Genomic DNA, 22,421 nt, shown 5'->3' with positions numbered 1-22,421 from the left:
ACCATGAAAGTGCGTGAGATCAACACTTTTGGATGCAATACCACGGACCAAAACCATAGGATCAAAAACTGTCGAACTAATACCATGAACCAATCATGAAAGTGCGTGAACTTTTCTCTACATGAAAGAAACTTTTCTCTGCATGAAAGTGCGTGAACTTTTCTCTACATGAAATAAACTTTTCTCTGCATAAAAGTGCGTGAACATTTCTCTACATGAAATAAACTCTTCTCTGCATAAAAGTGCGTGAAATTTTCTCTACATGAAATAAACTTTTCTCTGCATAAAAGTGCGTGAACTTTTCTCTACATGGAATAAACTTTTCTCTGCATAAAAGTGCGTGAACTTTTCTCTACATGGAATAAACATTTCTCTGCATAAAAGTGCGTGACCTTTTCTCTACATGGAATAAACTTTTCTCTGCATAAAAGTGCGTGAACTTTTCTCTACATGAAGGAAACTTTGTTGCACTATAATTTATCAAATAAATTTGCTGCACTATAATTTATCATTTGTGTGATTTTCCATCAAGGACAACACTTGTCTCATAATTCCAATAATCTCCCCCTTTGGACTTGTCATACTGAGAATTGTCATCTGATATCTCTTCCGTAAATTCATCTAGATATATATAAGTGAGTTGATCTTCTATGAGTTGTTTGCCATCAAGTACAACACATGCATCATAATGCCAACAATCTCCCCCTTTGGACTTGATGGCAACAATACCAAATCACTCTCCCCCTTTGACATCAAGGGCAAAGGGCAAACCAAGATATTCTCTTCCTTTTCTGTCCATACTCTTCCTGAGTGCCTGCTGAAATTTATGAATGAGCTCCGCCTTTGTATATGCCAAGGTGTACCAATCTGTCCATGCTCCCCTTGAGTACATGCTGAAGTCTCTGCTCTGCTGAAGTGTGCTGTTCATGCTCCCCCTGACTATAAGCAAGGTCTGCAAAAAGATGTTTTACAAGAAGAACATGAATCTATCATAAATGACCTTCCTATCACCAAGGACTCATACATACATCCATTTCCCAAGCAAGTGGGGATATAATAGAATTGACTCATCCACCCAACCAAGTGGGGATACATCAAAAGTTTACACATGATAAAAAAAGGACATTACATCTTCATCCCAGGCATAGTGGGGAAACCAACATAGGCTGTTACATGACCTGAAGAGATCTCATCAAATGACTACAAAAGATAGAGACACACTATTACATCATGAGTCTTCATATGACCTTTACATCGAATGATATACATGACATTTATATAGAGACCAAAAAACTAAATAAGATCATGATAATCATCAACAACGACACTGTATGATCTACTCCATAGTATCTATCATCATATAGGTAAGAACTCATCATCATCATGTCTCCAACAATGCAACATTGAATAATCATCCATGTATCTAGCCAACAATCCTCATCCATATATGTGCCAAGAACAATGGGAATCCTGCATCATAACTGTAATATATGATCTTTATGCATATGATGACAACAACATATGAGTGACTCATCATCAAGTAAAGAAGATGTGAATTCAAGCTATGTACTTCTCCTTATCCTTATGAAGATCACCATGTAAGCACCATTAGAGAATCAACTATGTAACCCCAAGAATCATCTGAACAACTCATAACCATATCATAGCAAGATGAATCATTTATACATATAAGCATCATCACCAAGGACTATTAACCATAATGCCAACAATGCATTAAGAGCATATGCTCCCCCTAAACCTGTGCCATCTATCAGATCTGATCATGCATATTAATAAGAAGTATCAAGACATCAGCAATATCAAGTTAGAACCAAAATACTTCTAACCATCATATCCACACATCATTAGTAAAATGAAACCATTATCAATTAGAGCAAAACTGATCCTTTTCTTGAATCTGTCCCTACTGCCTTTCATCAAACAATCATATACGCGACTGTGCAGTAACAAATTCGCGTATATATGCAACTTCCTTTTATCAAGCTTGCGTAGGAGATTGAAGTTTTACACTTCCGGCTCCCTCTGTTATGTCTGTATAATGTGTTGTGCCGCCACTTTCTGACTGAACTTCCTTTTTCTTCCATATCTTCAAGTGTGATGATGTTTTCTCCTTTTGGTGTGATGTCCGTGCTTTGTTCCTGCATTCCTTTGCTATATGTCCAAGTTTGTTACATGCATAACATCTTACATGTTTCATATTCCTTTTGTAGCAATCAACAGCTTTGTGACCAAACATATTGCAAGCAAAGCAATATCCATTAAAGTACCTTGACTGAGATGATATGTTTGTTTGATGATCTTGAACCCTTCTTCTTCTACATCTGGCTGCAACATGTCCAAGGTTATGACATACATAACATTCAACATTATTCATAGGAGGAGTAAAAGATTTTCTTTGAAGAATTTCTTTCCTTGGTTGATGATGAGATTGATCTTTCATCTCTCTTATCTCCTTGTTGATCATTTTAGATTTCTCTTTAGAGTTCCTTGCCTCACCTTGTGAACTAGATTCACCTTCAACAGATTCATGAAATCCAAGACCAGTTTTGATAGCAGGAGATCTTTGACTATTAAGAATATCATCCAAGACTTTAGTACTATCTTGAAAACGTAAGAGCTTATCCTTTTCTTCTAATTTACTTTTCAAGATATTTACCTCAACCTGAAGTTGTTCTTCTTTTTCTAGATATTGCTTCTTGATGTCTTCTTCAGCTTTCCTTTCTTCTTCCAACTGATGCTTTAGATTGAGAATCTCCTTTTCTTGTTCTTCATTCAGATCCTGTTGCATTTGACGAATTCTGAAGGCACATTCTAGCTGAGATTTTAAGCTGATAATTTTTTTTTCCCTGTTTTTCAATATCTTGGACTAGATCTTTATTCTGCTTCTTTGATTCTTCAAGATCTTCCTTTAGAGAGCAGATCGTGGCTTCAAGACTTTCATAGTAACTGGATCTATCTCTGAGTTTCTTGATGGTTTTGTTCTTTTCATTGACTTCATTTCTTAGAGATGTTGCTTCAACCTGCAACTTTTGATATTTCTCCTTGAATAACTCTCGTTGAGCCTTTTGTCTAGTAACAGCTTCTTTGAGGGCACCACTCTTTATGTTCAGAAGTCTTTCTTGTTCACTAATTTTGTTTGTCAGCCTGTTAAATTCTGCTTCTATTTGATATCCTTCTTTCTCACCCATAAGAGCACATTCAGTTGTTTCGTGATCACTTCCATCTTTTCCAAATGGATAGATAGCTGGAACATCAGAGGATAGCAAATTCATACCTGATAGTTCATCTTCATTCTGAAATGATTGCGAATCTGATTCTGAATCTGAAGAGCTTCTTATACCTAATCCCCAATCGATTCTCCCACTGTCATAGTTCTTCTGAGATGTCTTCTTCATCTTATGAGCTTTCTTCTTAAGCTTCTTTCCCATTGTTCCACGGATCTCCTTCAAGCGATCAAGCTTCTACCAAAGGACCTGCTCTGATACCAATTGTTGGAAATAATGCTGAGAGGGGGGGGGTGAATCAGTATTATCACATCAATAAAACTTTTTCATTTCCATATTCAGATTCATATATGCTACTTCCACAACTTCTTATGATTCAGTTAGTTGATCCTTAATGAGTGCATTAGAATATTATCAACCATATTAAGAGTAAACAGGTGCAGTAAAATAGAACAGATCATCACACATAAGTCACACACATGAACACCATGATATAAGGTGGAAACCCAATGTGGGAGAAAACCACCTGCTGCAAGTCATCTCAATCTTCTTCTTAATAAGAAAATCCTTTTACAATATTTCTGTACTGGTGCAGTCTTATACCATTACGGAGGCTTCTACCTGCAGAGAGCTACAACCCTCTCTCGTTCTCCAGTCTTTCCTGGAAGGGAGCTACAACCCCCATAGTTCTTGTACTAGCCGATCCATTTACTAGTACGCAGGCTGCTACCTGCTACAATGCTCCAACGTTTTCAACTGCTACTGGAAGGGAGCTGCCACCCCCTTAGCTCTTGTACTAGCTAAGATACTAGTACGTAAGCGCCGGCCTACAATATTCTCTCTTCCAAGTACCACGTTTCATACATTTTCATACTGGATACTCCTGAAGCACAACACATAATCTGAAAGGCCACGTTTCATCCAATTTTCATACTGGACCCATTAATATCATTCAAGCACATAATCAATCAATCTTCTGAATCACCCAAACACTAGATCAATACATATACAAGGATAATATATGTGTTAGCACCCAGATCTAGTCCATTAGATCACATAAATATGAGCCATTATGATCCTGATCCAATATTAGTTCTCATCCATCAATATTGAAGCTAAACACAATCAACCAAACAGGATATGCAGAATACTGACACCTCTAAACTGTCATCAGAACCCATCAACAACCAGAACCACCTGTGACTTCAAATATCATAGCTCAAATTGTATACACTACTACAATGAACCAAACCTGCATACATACGCGCTTACACCAAAGCCAACCCGCGTACAGATCTATAAATATTCAAACATGACTTGCAGCGATTTCAAACTCAAGTTATACCCAGTTCAGATCATTACAAGCGTCAGTATACAGATCTAGAATAAGCATAATCAAATATATAGAGATAGTTCATTTCAAACCATTTGATCCCGATCTATCCTTAGATCTTGTTTTCCATCAACTGGTGAGATCCCTCTTTAGCTCAAATCTAGATCTGCACCATAACCCAATCACAGTATTCCAGATCTAGCACTTTATGAGATATTCAGTAATTCAGATGATGCTTTGCCAAATGATCTCCTTCCTCTTTTATAGCATTAGTCCTTTCTCAATACCACGGTCCAAAACCATAGGATCAAAAAACTGTTGGACTAATACCATGAACCAACCATCAAAGTGCGTGAGATCAACACTTTTGGATGCAATACCACGTACCAAAACCATAGGATCAAAAACTGTCGGAATAATACCATGAACCAACCATGAAAGTGCGTGAGATCAACACTTTTGGATGCAATACCACGGACCAAAACCATAGGATCAAAAACTGTCGGACTAATACCATGAACCAACCATGAAAGTGCGTGAGATCAACACTTTTGGATGCAATACCACGGACCAAAACCATAGGATCAAAAACTGTCGAACTAATACCATGAACCAATCATGAAAATGCGTGAACTTTTCTCTACATGAAAGAAACTTTTCTCTGCATGAAAGTGCGTGAACTTTTCTCTACATGAAATAAACTTTTCTCTGCATAAAAGTGCGTGAACATTTCTCTACATGAAATAAACTCTTCTCTGCATAAAAGTGCGTGAAATTTTCTCTACATGAAATAGACTTTTCTCTGCATAAAAGTGCGTGAAATTTTCTCTACATGGAATAAACGTTTCTCTTCATAAAAGTGCGTGAACTTTTCTCTACATGGAATAAACTTTTCTCTGCATAAAAGTGTGTGACCTTTTCTCTACATGGAATAAACTTTTCTCTGCATAAACGTGTGTGAACTTTTCTCTACATGAAGGAAACTTTGTTGCACTATAATTTATCAAATAAATTTGCTGCACTATAATTTATCATTTGTGTGATTTGCCATCAAGAACAACACTTGTCTCATAATGCCAACAATGTCCCCCTTTGGACTTGTCATACTGAGAATTGTCATCTGATATCTCTTCCGTAGATTCATCTAGATATATATAAGTGAGTTGATCTTCTATGAGTTGTTTGCCATCAAGTACAACACATGCATCATAATGCCAACAGAAACATTAGGACCCATACATGAGGCACTCATTCGACAGGGATTAGAATACTTTCTTTCCATCAAAGACATTGCCATTGATGCAGCTAAATTTCGGTATCAAATCTCTAATCCGAATATCCAGCTCAGGGAACCATTTAAGTATGAGAATTTTAAATTAGCTACCAACCGTTTGCACCTTTATGGTGAAATAATTTTGAGGGCAGGGCCATCCTGGTTAGGATATAGGTTTCGGAGTCCAATTATTTGGCACCCTGCACCCGGATACCAAGCCCTGTATGAGATGCCCGAAGGTCAGACAGGCCATTTCTTTGACTACCTAGTTACTCATCATGGCTGTAGGCCTCTGCATGAGATTCCATCTCCAGCCTATTCTCTCACTGCCTTGCATGTCAACTACAACGTTTTCATGAGGGCATGAAACAGGGTAAGCAGGGGGGTGTGTGGAGTACTAAAAAATGTATGTTTTTGATGATTATTTCAGTATCTTTTCAGTAGAACTCGCAAACCTTTTTACATCGTGAACTTGGAAAACGATAAAGAATTATAAAAAAACATGTGAGATTAATATGTAAGACTAAAACGCTAACAATTGTCATTTCCTCATGCAGGAAGGAGTGAAAACAAGAAGTTGCCGTTCCAAAGGAAAGGACAAGGACGAGATAACCGCTGTCCCTTTGATGGGAGACCGAATGCAAACAAGGCAAAGCAAATCAAAGCAAATCGGCCCAGAAAAGGAGGTGGAGATACCATCTCAGTGCATGAGAGAAAAGAAATGATTAAGGATTAACGGTTCGGCGAATCCCTCAGGATCCTTGATCCTGAGGGATCGTTGTTTTATCTATTTTTGCACTTAGACATCTCCGTCGTCACCCTTATAAAAGGGACAACATTGTTAGCTCGAGAAAGAGTTAGACATGATTATGTTTTTATGTAATTTCTGTTAAGATCAAAACTTTGATCATCGAGTCTCGATAAGAACTGGTTTATTGTAATTTTGCTTCATGCATTAATACAAACTTGGTGATTACTTCATCTCTGAGTCTGGATTAACCTCAAGCGGTGTACCCCTGGAGGCTAAGGGCTTGGCCCTGGAGGACACTTGCTCCTACATTATTACGTTTGCCTTCTGCGTGGTTTGCTTATCGTCGTTATTTGGTAATCTGATGTGTTTTATAAGTTTACATCACTTGCTCTGTTATGTTTAATTCATTAAGGTTTCCATGGACAGAACTATTGTATTGACTCTGCATTATATGATTGTTCTTTTCAAAGTTGATCTAATATCACTGGTCTTGATAGAATATTGTTACTATTCCATTTCAGAGCTTTTGTGCTGTACATTCACGTCACGGAATTCATCTTGGAAGTTATGTTCTTCATGATTGTTAAATTGATGTATTATGCTGTTCTATTTTGAAACACAATTGTATATTTTCTAACTGAGATTGATGCCTAGATCAGATTACTATTTAAGAGTGTTGTGTATATATATGGTTTTCAAGCGTTGTTCCATAACTTATCAATAAGCAGTGCCATTCCATTGGTGTGTGCTGTTCGATTTGCCTTAAGAGTGAAATATTGTCGTTTGATTACGATCAATGCATTTGATTTGATAGATTAAGTTTGTTACTGCTTGTGAGACTTAGTTGCTGCTCTATTTATTAGCTGTTGTTCCATTTAAGAAATTGTTGTTCCATTACAAATTTGCTGTTCAATTTCTTATTTGTTGTTCCATTTTCTTATCTGCCGTTCCATTTACTGTCATTTGTTATTTTGGTGTGGGAGGCAATCTGAGGCTGTAGTGAGCCTTGGCATTTACTGTCTGGCTCCCAGATCCACGATCTATTCTCTAATTTCCTTTTCCATCAATTTCCAAAGGGATGGGTTATCGCTACTGAACCCTTGACTGATAAGTTGCTTAGTCTTTTGAGTGTGTGATTTACTCTTTTGAAGTAATTAAGATGTAGACAAGCATCCGTTTACTCTTGTATTTCTGAACATTGTACTACTAGAATTACTCTGACAAATGATAGCCTCATACTGAGACACTCTTTGAAATAACCAAACGCTCCCAGATTGACATATTAATGTGAGGCAATTAGAGGTGAAGGAGACCCTTTTTATAGCTCTACATGTGTGTGTGTGTGTCTACTAGGGTGGTACTATTACCTCTCTCCTAGAGGTTCACTTTCATTTCCCTCTAGAGTATAAGAACCTTGACACACATACAACTGATTAATCACCCGAAATACTCACTTGTTGATCCAAGATTACATGTGCATTACTCTCTTGTAACGAACATTGTACTGAACGAAAACGTACACGAATATATGGTAGTTGGGCAGATATCCCGAATGGGGCTCCTATTCCAAACAATGTGAGGTCTAATTGGGGCTTCACATCAGGGAGAGCCCTTTAGTTGATGGATTTCCAACACCACAAAAAAAATGGTGCTAGAAGGAGGGCCAGATGACAGGTTGTGCCTGTTGATTCTACTTTGAATCTCTTATTCAAAATGTCTCTTCCCCAAATCATAATGCCATGATTTTTTTCTAATGAGTTTAATCTTACCATCCATGTGGAAGTATTTCATAACCTCTCCCAATTTAATTTTGATGGCGAAGCTGAATTGACTCTTCGCAAACATTTGTTTCAAGTCATACATTTTTTTTTCTAATGCAATACATTGCAAAGATGTTGTGGCTAGGTTGCTCACCCTCACGCTTGAAGGTCGTGTTAAGATATGGTGTCACACATTACTTATCGCTTCTATCCATTCCTTTGACCAACTTCTAAAGGATCTTCATAAAGAATTTGACAAGTGGTATTACTGGAATGTTCTTAAAAGAATTAATCAACTATGAATGAATCCTAATGAATCAACTAAGTGTTTTTTTGATCGATTCCTTCACCTTTGTTATGAACTTCCAGGAGAATAAAAAAAATGGGATTTCTTTAAAAAATAAATTAAGAATTTGGTTCATATTTCTTTCCACGAAGAATCTGAACCCCTTGATTCTTTTACATCCCCGCCACTTGTAAATCATGACACACCTTGAATTTCAGAGGAGGAACCTACTACTCCTTTTTTTCCTCGCCCTCCTCCTTTTCCACTACCGATGTGGGTGCCTCCTTACAATGACGATAAAGTTGGGAAATATGGAAATAAATTCTTAATCCATCTCTCTATCCTCCTTATGCTTCTCCTAATTCATATTTAATGAAAGAAACCCCGAAGTGGATCATGGATCCTAGGGCGAAGGCTAATCCTTTCATTCCTTAATATGACATTGGCACTCTTAAAATCAATCTTGAATCTCATTCCATTGAAAGTGTTTCTTCTTTAAGGGACATATGTCATTTATCTATAATTTGCATGTCATGACTTTACATATCATGATCTGCTTGATCAATCTTCTCTACCAACTAGCTCTTCATGCTCTCCTGATTTTTAAGTTTTTAGTTCAAATTGTGATCCGATACAAGGTAGTCACATTACACTAATAGTATAGGAGGAAAGTGAAGAGATTTTTTATCTCTCTTCTATTTTTCAAAGTCCCCAATGTTAAGATGATGCACTTCCATTCTTGGATGATTTTAAACATGTTAATCTTGCTAGTGAAGCAAATGCATTCAATTGTTCCAATCAATCCATAGCCTTGGGAAACAATCATTCTGACGGTCATAATTTTGTTGATGTAAGTGATGAAGAATTCCCAAGTTCAACGGTTGATCTTTCAGTTTCTCACGAAGATTTTAATTTAGATCTATAATATAATTCAGTCAAATAAGATGCTTTTATCAAAAATTCCTCTTTATCTCACTATCCCTTTTTCTCTACTGTTTGCAATGCATCTACTTGTGATGAAGATACTCCATACTCCTCAAGTTCTTCATTCGATGAATTAACTTCTCCATCAACACAAGGTGGTGAGATTATCTATTTTGAAAATGAAAATAATCAAATCATTGAGTACTCTTTCCATCCCTCATTATCGATTCTCTTTCATGAAGACAACTCTTCAAGTCAACTCATTCATGAAATTTCTCCAATTCATGCATATTCAGATTTGTGATTAAAATAATCTTTCAAGTTGTGTAATCTAGTTGTTGAAGTTGAAAAATATGGTCAAATCAGTGAAAGAGATGGATTCCATATGGTGAGTCACGGTCTTACTGAAAAAATTTCTAGAAGCTACCCTCAAACCATGCATGATCTCGTTCAATTTTCAAAATGACATTTTACAATCCTTGAAAGTTTTGAAACTTTCCAGGGATTCGAGGCACTTAAAAATTCCGTTAATGGTTATGTAAGGATCTTGATATTTTGGTAAGCCCTCCAAACAAAGTCATATCTAGTTTCTATCGCACAATACTTCTCTTTGCGTAGTTTCACTCAGTGTAAATTCTTTTGGGAAGAATTTTGGTATTTCAGATTCAATCTTTTGGACTTTCGAGATTAAATTTCTGATCGTATTTGAGATTTTATTTCACATGATTCATCTTCATGCAAGGTTCTTTTATTTAAATCACGTTTGGGATATGTTTCTTTCATAGAGTTATGGACTTGCAAAGATGATCAATTCAAAGACTATCTTTGGCTAAAGGAATCATGCCTATCAGATTGATTTCTTCATAGTGAGTTCTTGGTTTTTCATGTGAATGTTATCTTTTGAATATTTACCTTCATCACACTTGAAATCATCTTGAGTGATAATGAATGCATGTGTTATCATGCAAATCAAATTATTCCCCATTCACTATGTTTTGACTCATCTCATGTGTCTGGTGTGCTAACATTCCTATTAAATTCTTTCAGTGATTACACTTCTTGTATAGTTTGTCACAAGTTACAGGATGTTGACACCTAATCATAGGGATTGGGTGACTAGTTATAATTAGTGTAAATAAATAATAGAAGAAACGGAGAGTCATCAAGAGATGAACTGAACAGTCACTCCCTCTTGTATATAATAATGAACAACCTGAAGGAATAAATCAATGACATTTGAGGAGTTACCTCCTAGTCTGACATGGTATCAGAGCCAGCTCCATTTTTGGCATACCTTTCTACCATTGTAACTCCCTTCTACCATTTTTTTAAGAAATTTGTCCTGCATCCTTTGCAGAATGACATCTCTATCAAATCGCTCAGAAATTTCATGTATTAATGAATGCAATGGTGAGTTAAACATTGGATTTCATGCATTATTGACTATACGTAGTGAATCTGTTGTGGAAACACTACAAGGAGGTCTGATTTCCTTCTATGGTCATAAGTTTGTCGGTGTGGTAGTGCTACGCTAACTAGTATTCTGCAGACACAACTTCAAGTTGTGGTGAGCCTCCTCCAGGCTACGTGAAAGGCGAATTATATGTGGTATACGTTGTGTTTTTTTACCAGTCTGTTGTGTAGAAGAAAAGATACACTATGTGGTATACTTTGTTTGGCAGACCTCCCCTCCACCTGTGTACCATATATATCACTGTTTTCTAATATGATGTGTTTATTTTTACATTGCTTTTGAATCTGTTGCGGTATATGCCTCCAAAAACTGTCATTTGGATCAATATTCAAAACCACACCCATTATAATACCTCTCTCCTTCTAGTCAAAATGCTACTCCCTCTAATACTTACCACAATATGCTCGATTCATAATACTTGCATCCTTCTAATTCCATACGATACACCTGTTTGCTTATAAAACTTCACATCTCACTGCTCGCGTTCGTCGTCCAATCCTTCTGCCATAGGAAGCATGTCAGTGACCTAGGCTATGATTGCCAGCTTCACCATTATTCCCTATGAGACCCTGAATTGAGCTCCAGCTTCGTTGGTGATTCGAATATGAAACCACGCACTTGAATATTCGGTTCCTCCAGACTGGCAACTTGAATGACCAGATTCACCGATTCTTCACCATTAATGATTCAAAATGTGTACAGTGGTCAATATGGGATACCACTTATTTTTTAACCCTCCCTTACATAATACCACTGTTTTCGTATATCATAATCAGATTTTTTTACAATTAGGAGTAAAATTTTGTAGCAGAAGTATTTTTTTCCACAGTACATAAATTTTACAATGCATTCATTAATATCTATTGTGGGAGTGGTTCTCAATGGGAAGGAGAATTATCCTGAATGGTCGCAGAAAATCAAACTCACTCTCATTTTTAATGAGCTGTGGAAAGGAGTGTGTGTTGGAGATGGAGACAAAGAGTCAGAACAACCTACCTCAGACAAGGAATTCAGCATTTGGGAAAATAAGAAAAGAAAGACCTATGCATTAACTGCAACACCAGTAAATGAAGAGGTGAGTCGCCATATTTTTCCATTTTCAAATTCTTTTGAAGCCTTACAAAAACTGAAGGAACTCTATGACTCACACTCTACACTTGAAGTTGTTCAACTCATGATTAAACTCTTCACCCTTGAATTAAAAAATAATGATCCTCTTGCTCTTGCATTAGAAGTAAAACCTATAATGCATGATATCAATGTCACTAATGTTGAACTGGATATTCCTCTGTTATCTTTTCTCAAGGAACTTTATCCCAATTACTGAAATTAATTGAGTCATTGCGAGCAAATGGATACCTCAAAGATATTACCTTTGACTCCCTTGTCAAAAAATTTGCTGAAAGAGAGAAATGTTTTGGCAAGAAGGCAGCTCCTCAGTCTTCTGAAGAGGCTATGTGCCTTGCTCATGGAGAAAAGAATCTTGCTCAAGATTGTTCCAGAGGAAGAGGTGGTCGAAGAGGAAGAGGAAGAAATTTCAGAGGCAGGGGGGCAGACACTCTCAAGGAGAAAAGTCAGATTTGCACTACATACACTACAAAAGAGATGGATCACTTGATGCATCCACATGCAAATTGCCTTGGGACATAATTGAGCAAGAAAGAAAGCAACCCAAAGATAAAACTAATGACAAAGAGAAAGGTAAAGCACCTGAAGCTGCTCGCTATGTTGTGGCACACTGTAATATTGGAGTAAATGAAGGCTTATTTAATGCTTCACTTGCTTCTTGGAAAAATTATTGGTTTCTTGATTCAGGAGCGACTTGCAACATGAATTTCAAAATAGATTTTTTTGAAGAATTTACTAACAATGTTGATGGAGCAGTATACTTTGCAGACAAATCAAAACTCAAGCCATCAGGGATTCGAATAATCAGGCTTAAATTCCCTGGTCTTCCAGACTTTCTTCTGCATCATTTTCTATATCTCCCACAGCTGACGAGAAACTTGTTGTCCTTGGTCCACATCCGCTAGCAAGGACACTCCATTCATATGTTTGATGGCAAGCTTGAGGTAAGAAAAGCATCAGACCACTCACTTCTCATGACGGTTACAGAAGAAGAAAGGCTTCTCAAGCTGCAGGGTACCTCTGCTTGTGCACAAAATCTCTCATACAATTCTCATTATGAAGGTACATTTCCATCGATTTTATTATGGCATGCTAAATTTGGACACTTGAACTATGACAGCCTCCGCTTGTTGAAGAAAAATGGTGTTATTGGTTTGCCTACAATTCCTAGGAAACTTAAGCAATGTGATGCTTGCATTCTAGGAAAGCATAGAAAACAGTATTTTCATGATTCACAATCAAGAGCACATAGAAACATTGAACTCATTCACTCACATTTATGTGGTCCAATGTCTGTTCCTTCTGCAAATGGAAATAAATATATGATGACATTTATTGATGACTACACCAGAATGTGTTGGGTTTATTTATTGAAGAACAAATCTGATGCTTTTCAAACATTCAATAACTTTCATACATGGATTGAAAATGATGCACAATATCATATTGGCTCTATTCACACTGATAATGGAAAAGAATACACTTCAAATGAGTTTGGAAACTATCTTTGCCAACATGGGATCAAACATAAAACACGCTTGCCTTAGAATGAATAGGAAAATCTTAAATATGGTACGCTCCATGATTTTTCTAAAAAATGTAAAATTGATGTTTTGGGCTGATGCAGTTCTATGTGCTGTATATGTAAAGAATAGATGTCCATATAATGCTATTAGAAACAAGACTCCTTATGAAATGTGGTATGGGCACATTCCTTCGGTAAAGAATCTCAAGGTCTTTGGTTCCACATCTTATGCCTTGATACCAAAGGTACATAGAAACAAACTTGGTGCAAGAAGTCATAAGTGTATCTTCTTGGGGTATTCAAACACCTCCAAAGCATACCATCTCTATGATGAATTTAATAAAATGTTTATTGTATCTAGAGATGTAATCTTTCTTTAATCATCCAAAACTGACAATGTTGTTGAGCGACAACTTGATCGCTTGGATAGATTCGCAAATGCAAAATTATTTGAAGAATTTGATAATCAGATTCCACATATTGAAAGGGGGATTCCTATTCTAGATCAACTTGTGGAATCTTCTTCTGAACCACTCTCTCCCCCACATGAATCTCCAACAACGGATGATACTTTGAGTGATGTGATTGACAGAATTGGAGACTCAATCTTGATTTAGTCCCAACTCAATCAATGAAGCAACTTGGACCATCTAAGAAAGGTCCCCCAATGTGGTTGAAAAACACACTTGAAAGTGTTCATCCTGATGAGGTTGGAAAGACAGGAACTCGAAATTCAAACCGAAAAAATGGAGGTGATGTAGATGACTCTGATTGACTTGTTTATATGGATGTTTCTTATGATTGTGAATTGAATTTCTCTACAGATTTTTGAACCATCTTCCTTCAAAGAAGCTACTTCTCATGATGAATGGAAAGAAGTGATGCAAAAGGAGTGTGATGCCTTGATAAAGAATGGCACTTGGAAGCTAGTTGATCCTCCATTGGGGACCAAACCAATTGGCTGTAGGTGGGTCTACAAGGACAAGTATAAAGATGATGGCTCACTTGACAAGAACAAAGCCAAGCTTGTGGCAAAAGGTTTTGCATAGAAGGAAGGGGTCGATTATGAGGAGACTTTTTCCTCCACAGCGAAATGGGTTACCATCTAAACACTCTTTGCCCTAGCACCTCAGAACAGTTGTAAAGCCCATCAAATGGATGTAAAAACTGCTTTCTTGAATGGAGATCTAGAAGAGAATGTTTTTATGTCCCAACCTAAAGGATTTTCTATGAAATGACATGAACATAAAGTATGCAAAATTGTGAAATCCTTGTATGGCCTCAAACAAGCACCGCGAGCCTGGTATGAAAAACTAACTGAGCATCTTCTGAAACTCAATTTCAAACATTATGATCTTGATGATGCAACTTTGTCTGTCAAGAAGGTTGGAAAAACAATTGTATATCTTGTGGTATATGTAGATGATCTTTTGATGACAAGGAACAATGCGAGCTACATTGCATCCATAAAGAATGAATTGAGGAAAGGTTTTGAAATGACTGATTTGGGCTATGTTCATTACTATCTTGGTATTGAAGTAACTCAACATCCGAAGTCCATATTCCTTTCTCAAAAGAAGTACATTAGAGATCTGTTGAACATGTTTAGCATGACTAAATGAAATCCTCTGACTACTCCAGTGGAACAAAATTTAAAGCTCACATCCATTGAAGGAAAATAATTTGACGATGCAACAAAGTATAAATAGCTTGTAGGAAGTCTCAACTACCTAACTACTACCAGACCACACATTTCGTTTGCTGTTGGAATCCTCTGCAGGTTTATGCAAAAGCCTTGTGAGGGACATTGGTCTACTGCAAAAAGAGTTCTAAAGTACTTGAAGGGAACTCAAGACTTTGGAATCAAGTATACATAGGTGGGCAACTTCAGCCTGATTGGATACTCTGATTCAGACTTTGACGGAGACAAAGAAACTGGGGTGTCTACTTCAGGTTATGTTATGAATATTGGATCAGGAGCTGTCTCCTGGAGATCACGTAAACAACCTGTTTGAACAAATTCCACAACAGAGGCAGAATATGTGGCAGTAGCTGAGGCAACAAAAGAAATTGTGTGGCTCAAGAAAATTCTTGAATATTTGTAGGTAAAACAAGTACAATCAACTCCACTCATGATTGACAATAACTCAGCAATAAAGTTGGCCAAGAACCCAAAGTTCCATGATAGAACGAAGAACATCAATACTAAATATCATCTAATTCGACATCATGTTCAGGCCAAAACAATCCATCTCCGCCATTTTTCCACTAATGAGAAAATTGAAAACATCTTCCCCAAAGCGCTTGGAAGAGAAAATATTCAAAGATTCAGAACAGTGCTTGGACTCACCAACATCCCTTCAGATTAAGGGGGGGAATGTTGACACCTAATCATAGGGATTGGGTGAACAACTGTAATTAGTGTAAATAAATAATAGAAGAAATGGAGAGTCATCGGGAGATGAATTGAACAATCACTCCCTCTTGTATATAATAATGAATAACCTGAATGAATGAATCAATTACATTTGAGGAGTTACCTCCTGGTACGGCACAGGAAAATGGTTTGTCACATTTGACATGTGAGGAAGTTCATTCTATTTTTTAGAGCATTTGCAGAGCCATTCAAATTGATTTATATTTCTTAATTAGAATTTGGAATCATATGTTTTAATCAACCCATCTGATCATCATTTTGTTTCTGATAAATGTCATTTATTTTACCATTTCTACACTAGTATATCCAATGTCAGTTGTTTTACATCATTCGATATTCATGGTTCAACATCTCATTATTCGAATACTTGCTGAGAAGTTGAGGCACTTCATCCTTCGATGATGGCCATGTTCGGTGCTCACTGGCTTGACATGCGAGCTGAATGTAATCAGATCAATTGTCTCTCACATGATTCTCATCCCAACCCAATGCTTCTAGGTGAACATTCATTTTTTCAAGGATTTTGGGGTTTTCAAGAGGGTTGTTTTGAGTTTCATGATCCAATCTATCATTTCCTGGAAGCATATCACCTAACAAGCCCTTTTGCTAATAACAAGTTTTGGTATTTTCTCATGCTTTCCAAAAGGGATGACACGGATGAAGGTGCATTCAAAAGAAGTTTCCAATGTTTTTTTATCTGTGATCTTTATCAAAAAGGTAAGAATGTGAATTAGTTAAAACTAGTAACTATGACATATATATCTTCTCATAGGAAATACCTTTAGTTTTTTGTGAAAGTTATACAAGCTCTTATCTTTTCCATTGCACATTGTTTTATATGTGTTTTAATAAATTGCATTGTTGTGATTACAGTTCACGGGAAATTATGGTGGCTACATTAGAAATTAAATTATATGTGATCCCAAACTTCAAGTTGGTTAGGTTAGGAGTAGGTCTAGTTTCATTTTAGTTTACCTAAACATTCATCATGCATTCATCTTCTATAGTTAGTCTTGTGTTTTCTAGTTTTGGTTTCACATCATGTTTTGGTTTAGGCACTTTTTGTCTTGTCTTTTTGTTTTTCTTTTCCTTGTTGGTTTTTGTCTTTCCTTTCATTTTATTAGACCTTGCATGAATATTCTTTGTTGGCTTAAAAGGGTAATGTGCAAAAATAGAAAAGGATTTTGTGACATTGCAACAATTGGCTAACTATCCATCTCCTAGTGGGATGAATACTTGTCATCAATGTCAGATTTTTTAAGGAAAGAGAAAACTCTTACCTCTACAACTCAAAGCTATCTCAGTTGAGACAACTTTCCAGCAGTAGGGTTTATATTTTATAGGATAAATTCATCCAAGTTCCTCAGCTCAACACAATTGGATCCTGACAACAACTAACTACTTCACCAAATGGATTGAAGCAGTTCCAACCAGACAAGGTGCAGATTTTGTAATCATACAATTCATTTAAGGTCATATTCTCTCCAAGTTTGGGTGTCCTCGAAAATTATTATAGTAATTATGTTGATTTTAAATAAAAAAGTATGATTGATTTTTGTAATAGCTATCATATAGTGCTAGGACATTTTACTTCCTATTATCCTCAAGGAAATGGGTTATTGAAATGTTCTAACAAGTCATTGGTCAACATCATAAAGAAACTATTGCAGAAAAAGGAAATCCTAGCACGAGAAATTGGTAAATTGTCTATGGGCTAATAGGATAAGCATAAAGAAGTCAATTTCAATGCACCTTTCCAGTTGATTTATGGAATAGATGTATTTTCATGTTTCCCCAGGAATTACAGTACTAAAATTGTTGCAGGAAGACGAAGAAGTGCCAAATCATGCCAAAATAAGAATAAATCAAATGATACATTTGAAGCAGGCCATAGAAGAGGCTTACAACAATACACAGGTCGTTCAAGATGAAATCAAAAGAATTCATGACAGGAGGGTCAAAGAAAATTATTTTCAACTGAATGTTATTGTTCTGAAGTGGGATGCCAGAAACAAAGAGAAAAGAAAACATGTGAAGTTTGAGAGTTTATGGAAATCACCTTATAGTATTCCAACTATCTGTGGAATGCATGCATTTTCGTTCGAGGATCTGACTGGAGAAAAACTGCCAAGACGACCTGTTAATGGTAGGTTTCTCAAGCACTATTTCACTTAAGATAAGATTGTAAGAAACACATCATGGTATATATCATTTTATTGTTTCGAATACTACAAGTGTGGGTGGTTGTCATTAGGAATTGAAGCCCAAAATGAAGGACCTAATTTTTAGATGAATTTCTACTATATCTATGATTTTCAGCTTTTAGAGTTAGTATCAATTTTGATGATGAAAATTATCACCCAATGGAGAAGGCTACTAATCGATGGTGTTATTGACACTTCACAGACAGAATGTCATGCCCATTGGAGCAAATGTTAGTTTCCTATAAATATAGGAGTCTTGTGTTTATAATAAGTTTTCGTCCCACTAGGATATTCTAAAAAATTATTTTTCAGTTCAAGTTTGATTAGCTCAAAAGAAATAAAAAAAAATTAAAAAACAAATAAAAGGGGATAAAAAATATGTGTGAGGTAAAAGAATAGAAGAAATTTAAAAAATACAAAATAAGACACCTATCGCATGCCAGTCAAAATGTCATTTTTAAATTTATAATATAATTTCATTTGTATATATTATACATAAAACTATAGGTTATGTGTTATATTTTCCACATGACATGACAAAACGATTTATCATTTTGCGAATAAAAATCATGTGCCAATCAACGATTGAGATGACTGCCACATAGATCAATGGCAGGAGGAAGCTTTCGAATCCCCCTGCACTATCAATGGTTAATGGAAATGGGGAGGGTGTCCTGAAAAGTTGTTTGAGCATTTACCACCCCGACTGACGTGTCGACTCCACAATTTTTTCTGGGGGCCCTCTCCCAAAACCTCTTACCACTCCTACAACTGCCCCCAATAACCACCATCGCCTTTTCACCTCTGTCCTTCGCCACTTCTCGTCACTCCCACCTGTCATTTCTGCTTGTCACCTCCATCCATATGCCTCACATAACTTTTCCTCTTGTTCTCCCTCCCTGTCCCACCCCCACCTCGCCCCCTTTTCCACGTCACCCCTCCACCTCATCTGACCATTCAAACGTCCAAATTAGCAACCAATTGAATGTTGCACATTTAATTCCTCCCTACAAATTGACGATTTTCCAAATTAATGAATCCCACTCCTAAAATGGTAACTGTTTCATTACGATCCCCCTGTCATTTCCATTATAAAATCACCCCAGGATTCTGCATTTGTTTCCTTCTATGCTTTTACAGTTTCTGCAAGTCATTATCGAGCCAATCAAAGTGATCAGGCACTGCCTCTCAGTAATTTCTCTACACAATTCGATAAATTGAGTATTCTGGTAACATGTTATGCTCATTTTTAATTAAAAATGTTAACGCATAAGGGTAAACGAAACATGATTGAAGAAGACACCATGATGCCCCATGTCCTAGACCTTGACAAAACCCCTTGATTGGCACCCACTTCAAAATTGTTGAGACTGATTGTGAGTTCGACCTGTATGAAGTTCACAATTGGGTAAAATAGAAATACTCATACTTGAGTGATGACTTTAGTATCTAGGATAACTTTCTACCTTAATTCATCTTTGCTCGAACCCATTTTTTCCATGAATTTTTCATCTGGTGTCACCTCAAATACCTTCCCAGCAAGAAAGCAGTGATTGCCCAAAATGATGAAATCATCTTTTCCATTTCCCTAGAGAGTGTTTTCCAAGCCTTGCAAATGAATCCCCAAGCTTCCCTACATCCAGTTTCCACTTACTCATTAATGGAGTTGTACATAAACGTTACATTTCCCCAAAGAGCCCATATCTTTGATTCTTTTCTCCCTAAAAATGTTGAATTACCAAGAACAAACCCTCCATACCCCTGTTTCCATTTTCCCAGAGATGTTAAAATAGGTAATTCCCATGGTGACTCAATTACTTGGTTATTATATAGAGCAGTGTGTTGATGAAGTAGTTTTAGGATTCTTGCGAGTATTCTGAGTGGTACATAAGCCTCTCGTTTTATTTAATTATAGTCAACTCTTCTCTGATGCCATCCATGATCAGTTTATGAAATTCAAAACTGAAAGAGTGTTTAAATATTAGTCATTTTTAGTGTATCTTATGTTATATTATCAGGGAGACAGATTCAACTTTCAGTTGCAGAAGATGGATGAGCAGGGTAACCCTTTTTCAATTACCCATTGGACTTCACTGGTCACAAGGAATTTAAAGGAGTACAGTTACACCAATTTTTTAGATCAATTACTGCACACCTCTTTATGTTTATTATGCAGTGATATTATACTGAGGATATCTACAAAAATCAAGAAGTTCCTACATCTGTCAAAACAATCAAAGGTTGGATAGTGGTATTTATACCAGAACTACACATAGATCATAATTTATGGATGTGAGATCCCTCCTTATAGATTACCAGTTTTTGTGCCATTGAGGATATTTGCTTTGGAGTATGCCAGAAATATGCTCAATATGGATGAGATACATTTTGTCTCCAACAAGAATAAATCATAGGTCAAGCTAAAGGCACAAGTAGGCCCCTACATTGTAAACACAAGAGCAATAGTAAAGAAGGTGGAAGCAATCTTAAAGTAGGTGAAGTTCAAGCATAATTTTACATGGTCCTATGACCACTTGGGAGTAATCTCTAAGCTAAGAGTTGAAAAAACGTAATCCATATCCTCATGCCCCAAGGCCAGAGATATAAAAACATGTAAATCAATAGGAATGGGCAAAACAAAAGTTGTAGCAGACTAAAGAGTAGCTGGTTAATCAATATTCATTACAAACTCCCATTATTGAAGACAAAGAGAGCAAGAGACAAAGGGAAATCATGTCTCCCACTGATTCAGTATCAAAGGTTGCAGATTTTATTATTTTCAACAGAAGGAAGAAAGATCAACATACCACAACCAAAAGTGATAACAAAGCTAGTCCTGAAGTTATCAAAATTAAGGAAAAATCTTCAGAAGAAATGGATGCACATGAGCTTACTACCTTGATTTTTACAGGTACTCCTACCGCCTCTCTCCTTTATATAGAAGAGACAATTGAGTCTCCTATATCTTCTACTTCTCAGGATCCACCATAGCCAAGTATTTTCACAGGGTACAAGGAGATTAAATTAAAAAATGAAGCTCTCAAAGCTTCTACATACTTGAATTTTGGAAACAAACTACCACCACTAAACACAAGTTGTTGTCTACTTTTGATTCAGGGAAGGGGCAGTTTCAAATGGCCTTTTTGGAACCCGAAGTGTCAGCCCGGAAAGGTGTTGAATATTATAGGGTCTCCAGTTTTTCAGTGGATACTAAATAGGTTCATGCAATCAATCAAATCGATTTGCATAAGAAAGAAAGTGAGATGACTTATTTAACTCTAACCAGCTCTACCATGGAAACTTCAACATTGTAGGCTTCACTGTAAAACATGCACTCATAACTTAATATTGAGAGGACATCATCTATGGACAAAGACACCATAATGAAAACATTGGAAGAATTAGTTATTAAACTAGGATATGATCCTAGTGTTGTCAAGTTAGAAGAGGAGGTGATCAGAAGCAAGAATGAAAACATTCAATATCTTAGAAAACAACTCAAAATCCCAACTACAGAACACCCTTATACTAAATAAGTCACTACTTTGGAGATGGATAAAGAGAAGATGTTTACATTAGTAGTGGAATAGAATGCTGAAATACAGAAAATGGAGCAAGATATGGAATCACTACAAAAAGTAAAAGAGCAATGGGAGGATGTTGGAACATCATCAACAAAAGCAAGAGCAGGGACATCAACAAGAACATCAACAATAGGGATTGTAACCCATCTTACAACACATGTATTAGTTTCATATTCCTCAGAAAGGCTAGATCAAGCTTTGGGGTAATTATCATTGTCAAGTAAAGAGGTGGAGAAATTGTCAGCAGTCGTCACCAAGATCGAGGAAAGTAAGATAAAGGAAGAAAATGCATACTTGGAAGAAGTCCAGAATAAATTCAAACCTATTCATCAAATTCAGAAGTATGAAGACAAGTCCATCATTATTCAAATGTTGGCAGAGACAAAACGCAACATTTGGCACAACATCAATGTCAATTTTAAAGACTTGTGGCCTTCCATCCAAATCATTTTTAAGAAGGAAGAGCTAGTGCAGGGAGTCAAAGAAGCAATAAAGAA

The sequence above is a fragment of the Pinus tabuliformis genome, chromosome 8 (assembly GCF_031772625.1).
Source record: "Pinus tabuliformis cultivar Carrire ecotype Pingquan chromosome 8, CPIR1, whole genome shotgun sequence".
Classification (NCBI taxonomy): Eukaryota; Viridiplantae; Streptophyta; class Pinopsida; order Pinales; family Pinaceae; genus Pinus; species Pinus tabuliformis.
This window is presented reverse-complemented; position numbering follows the sequence as displayed.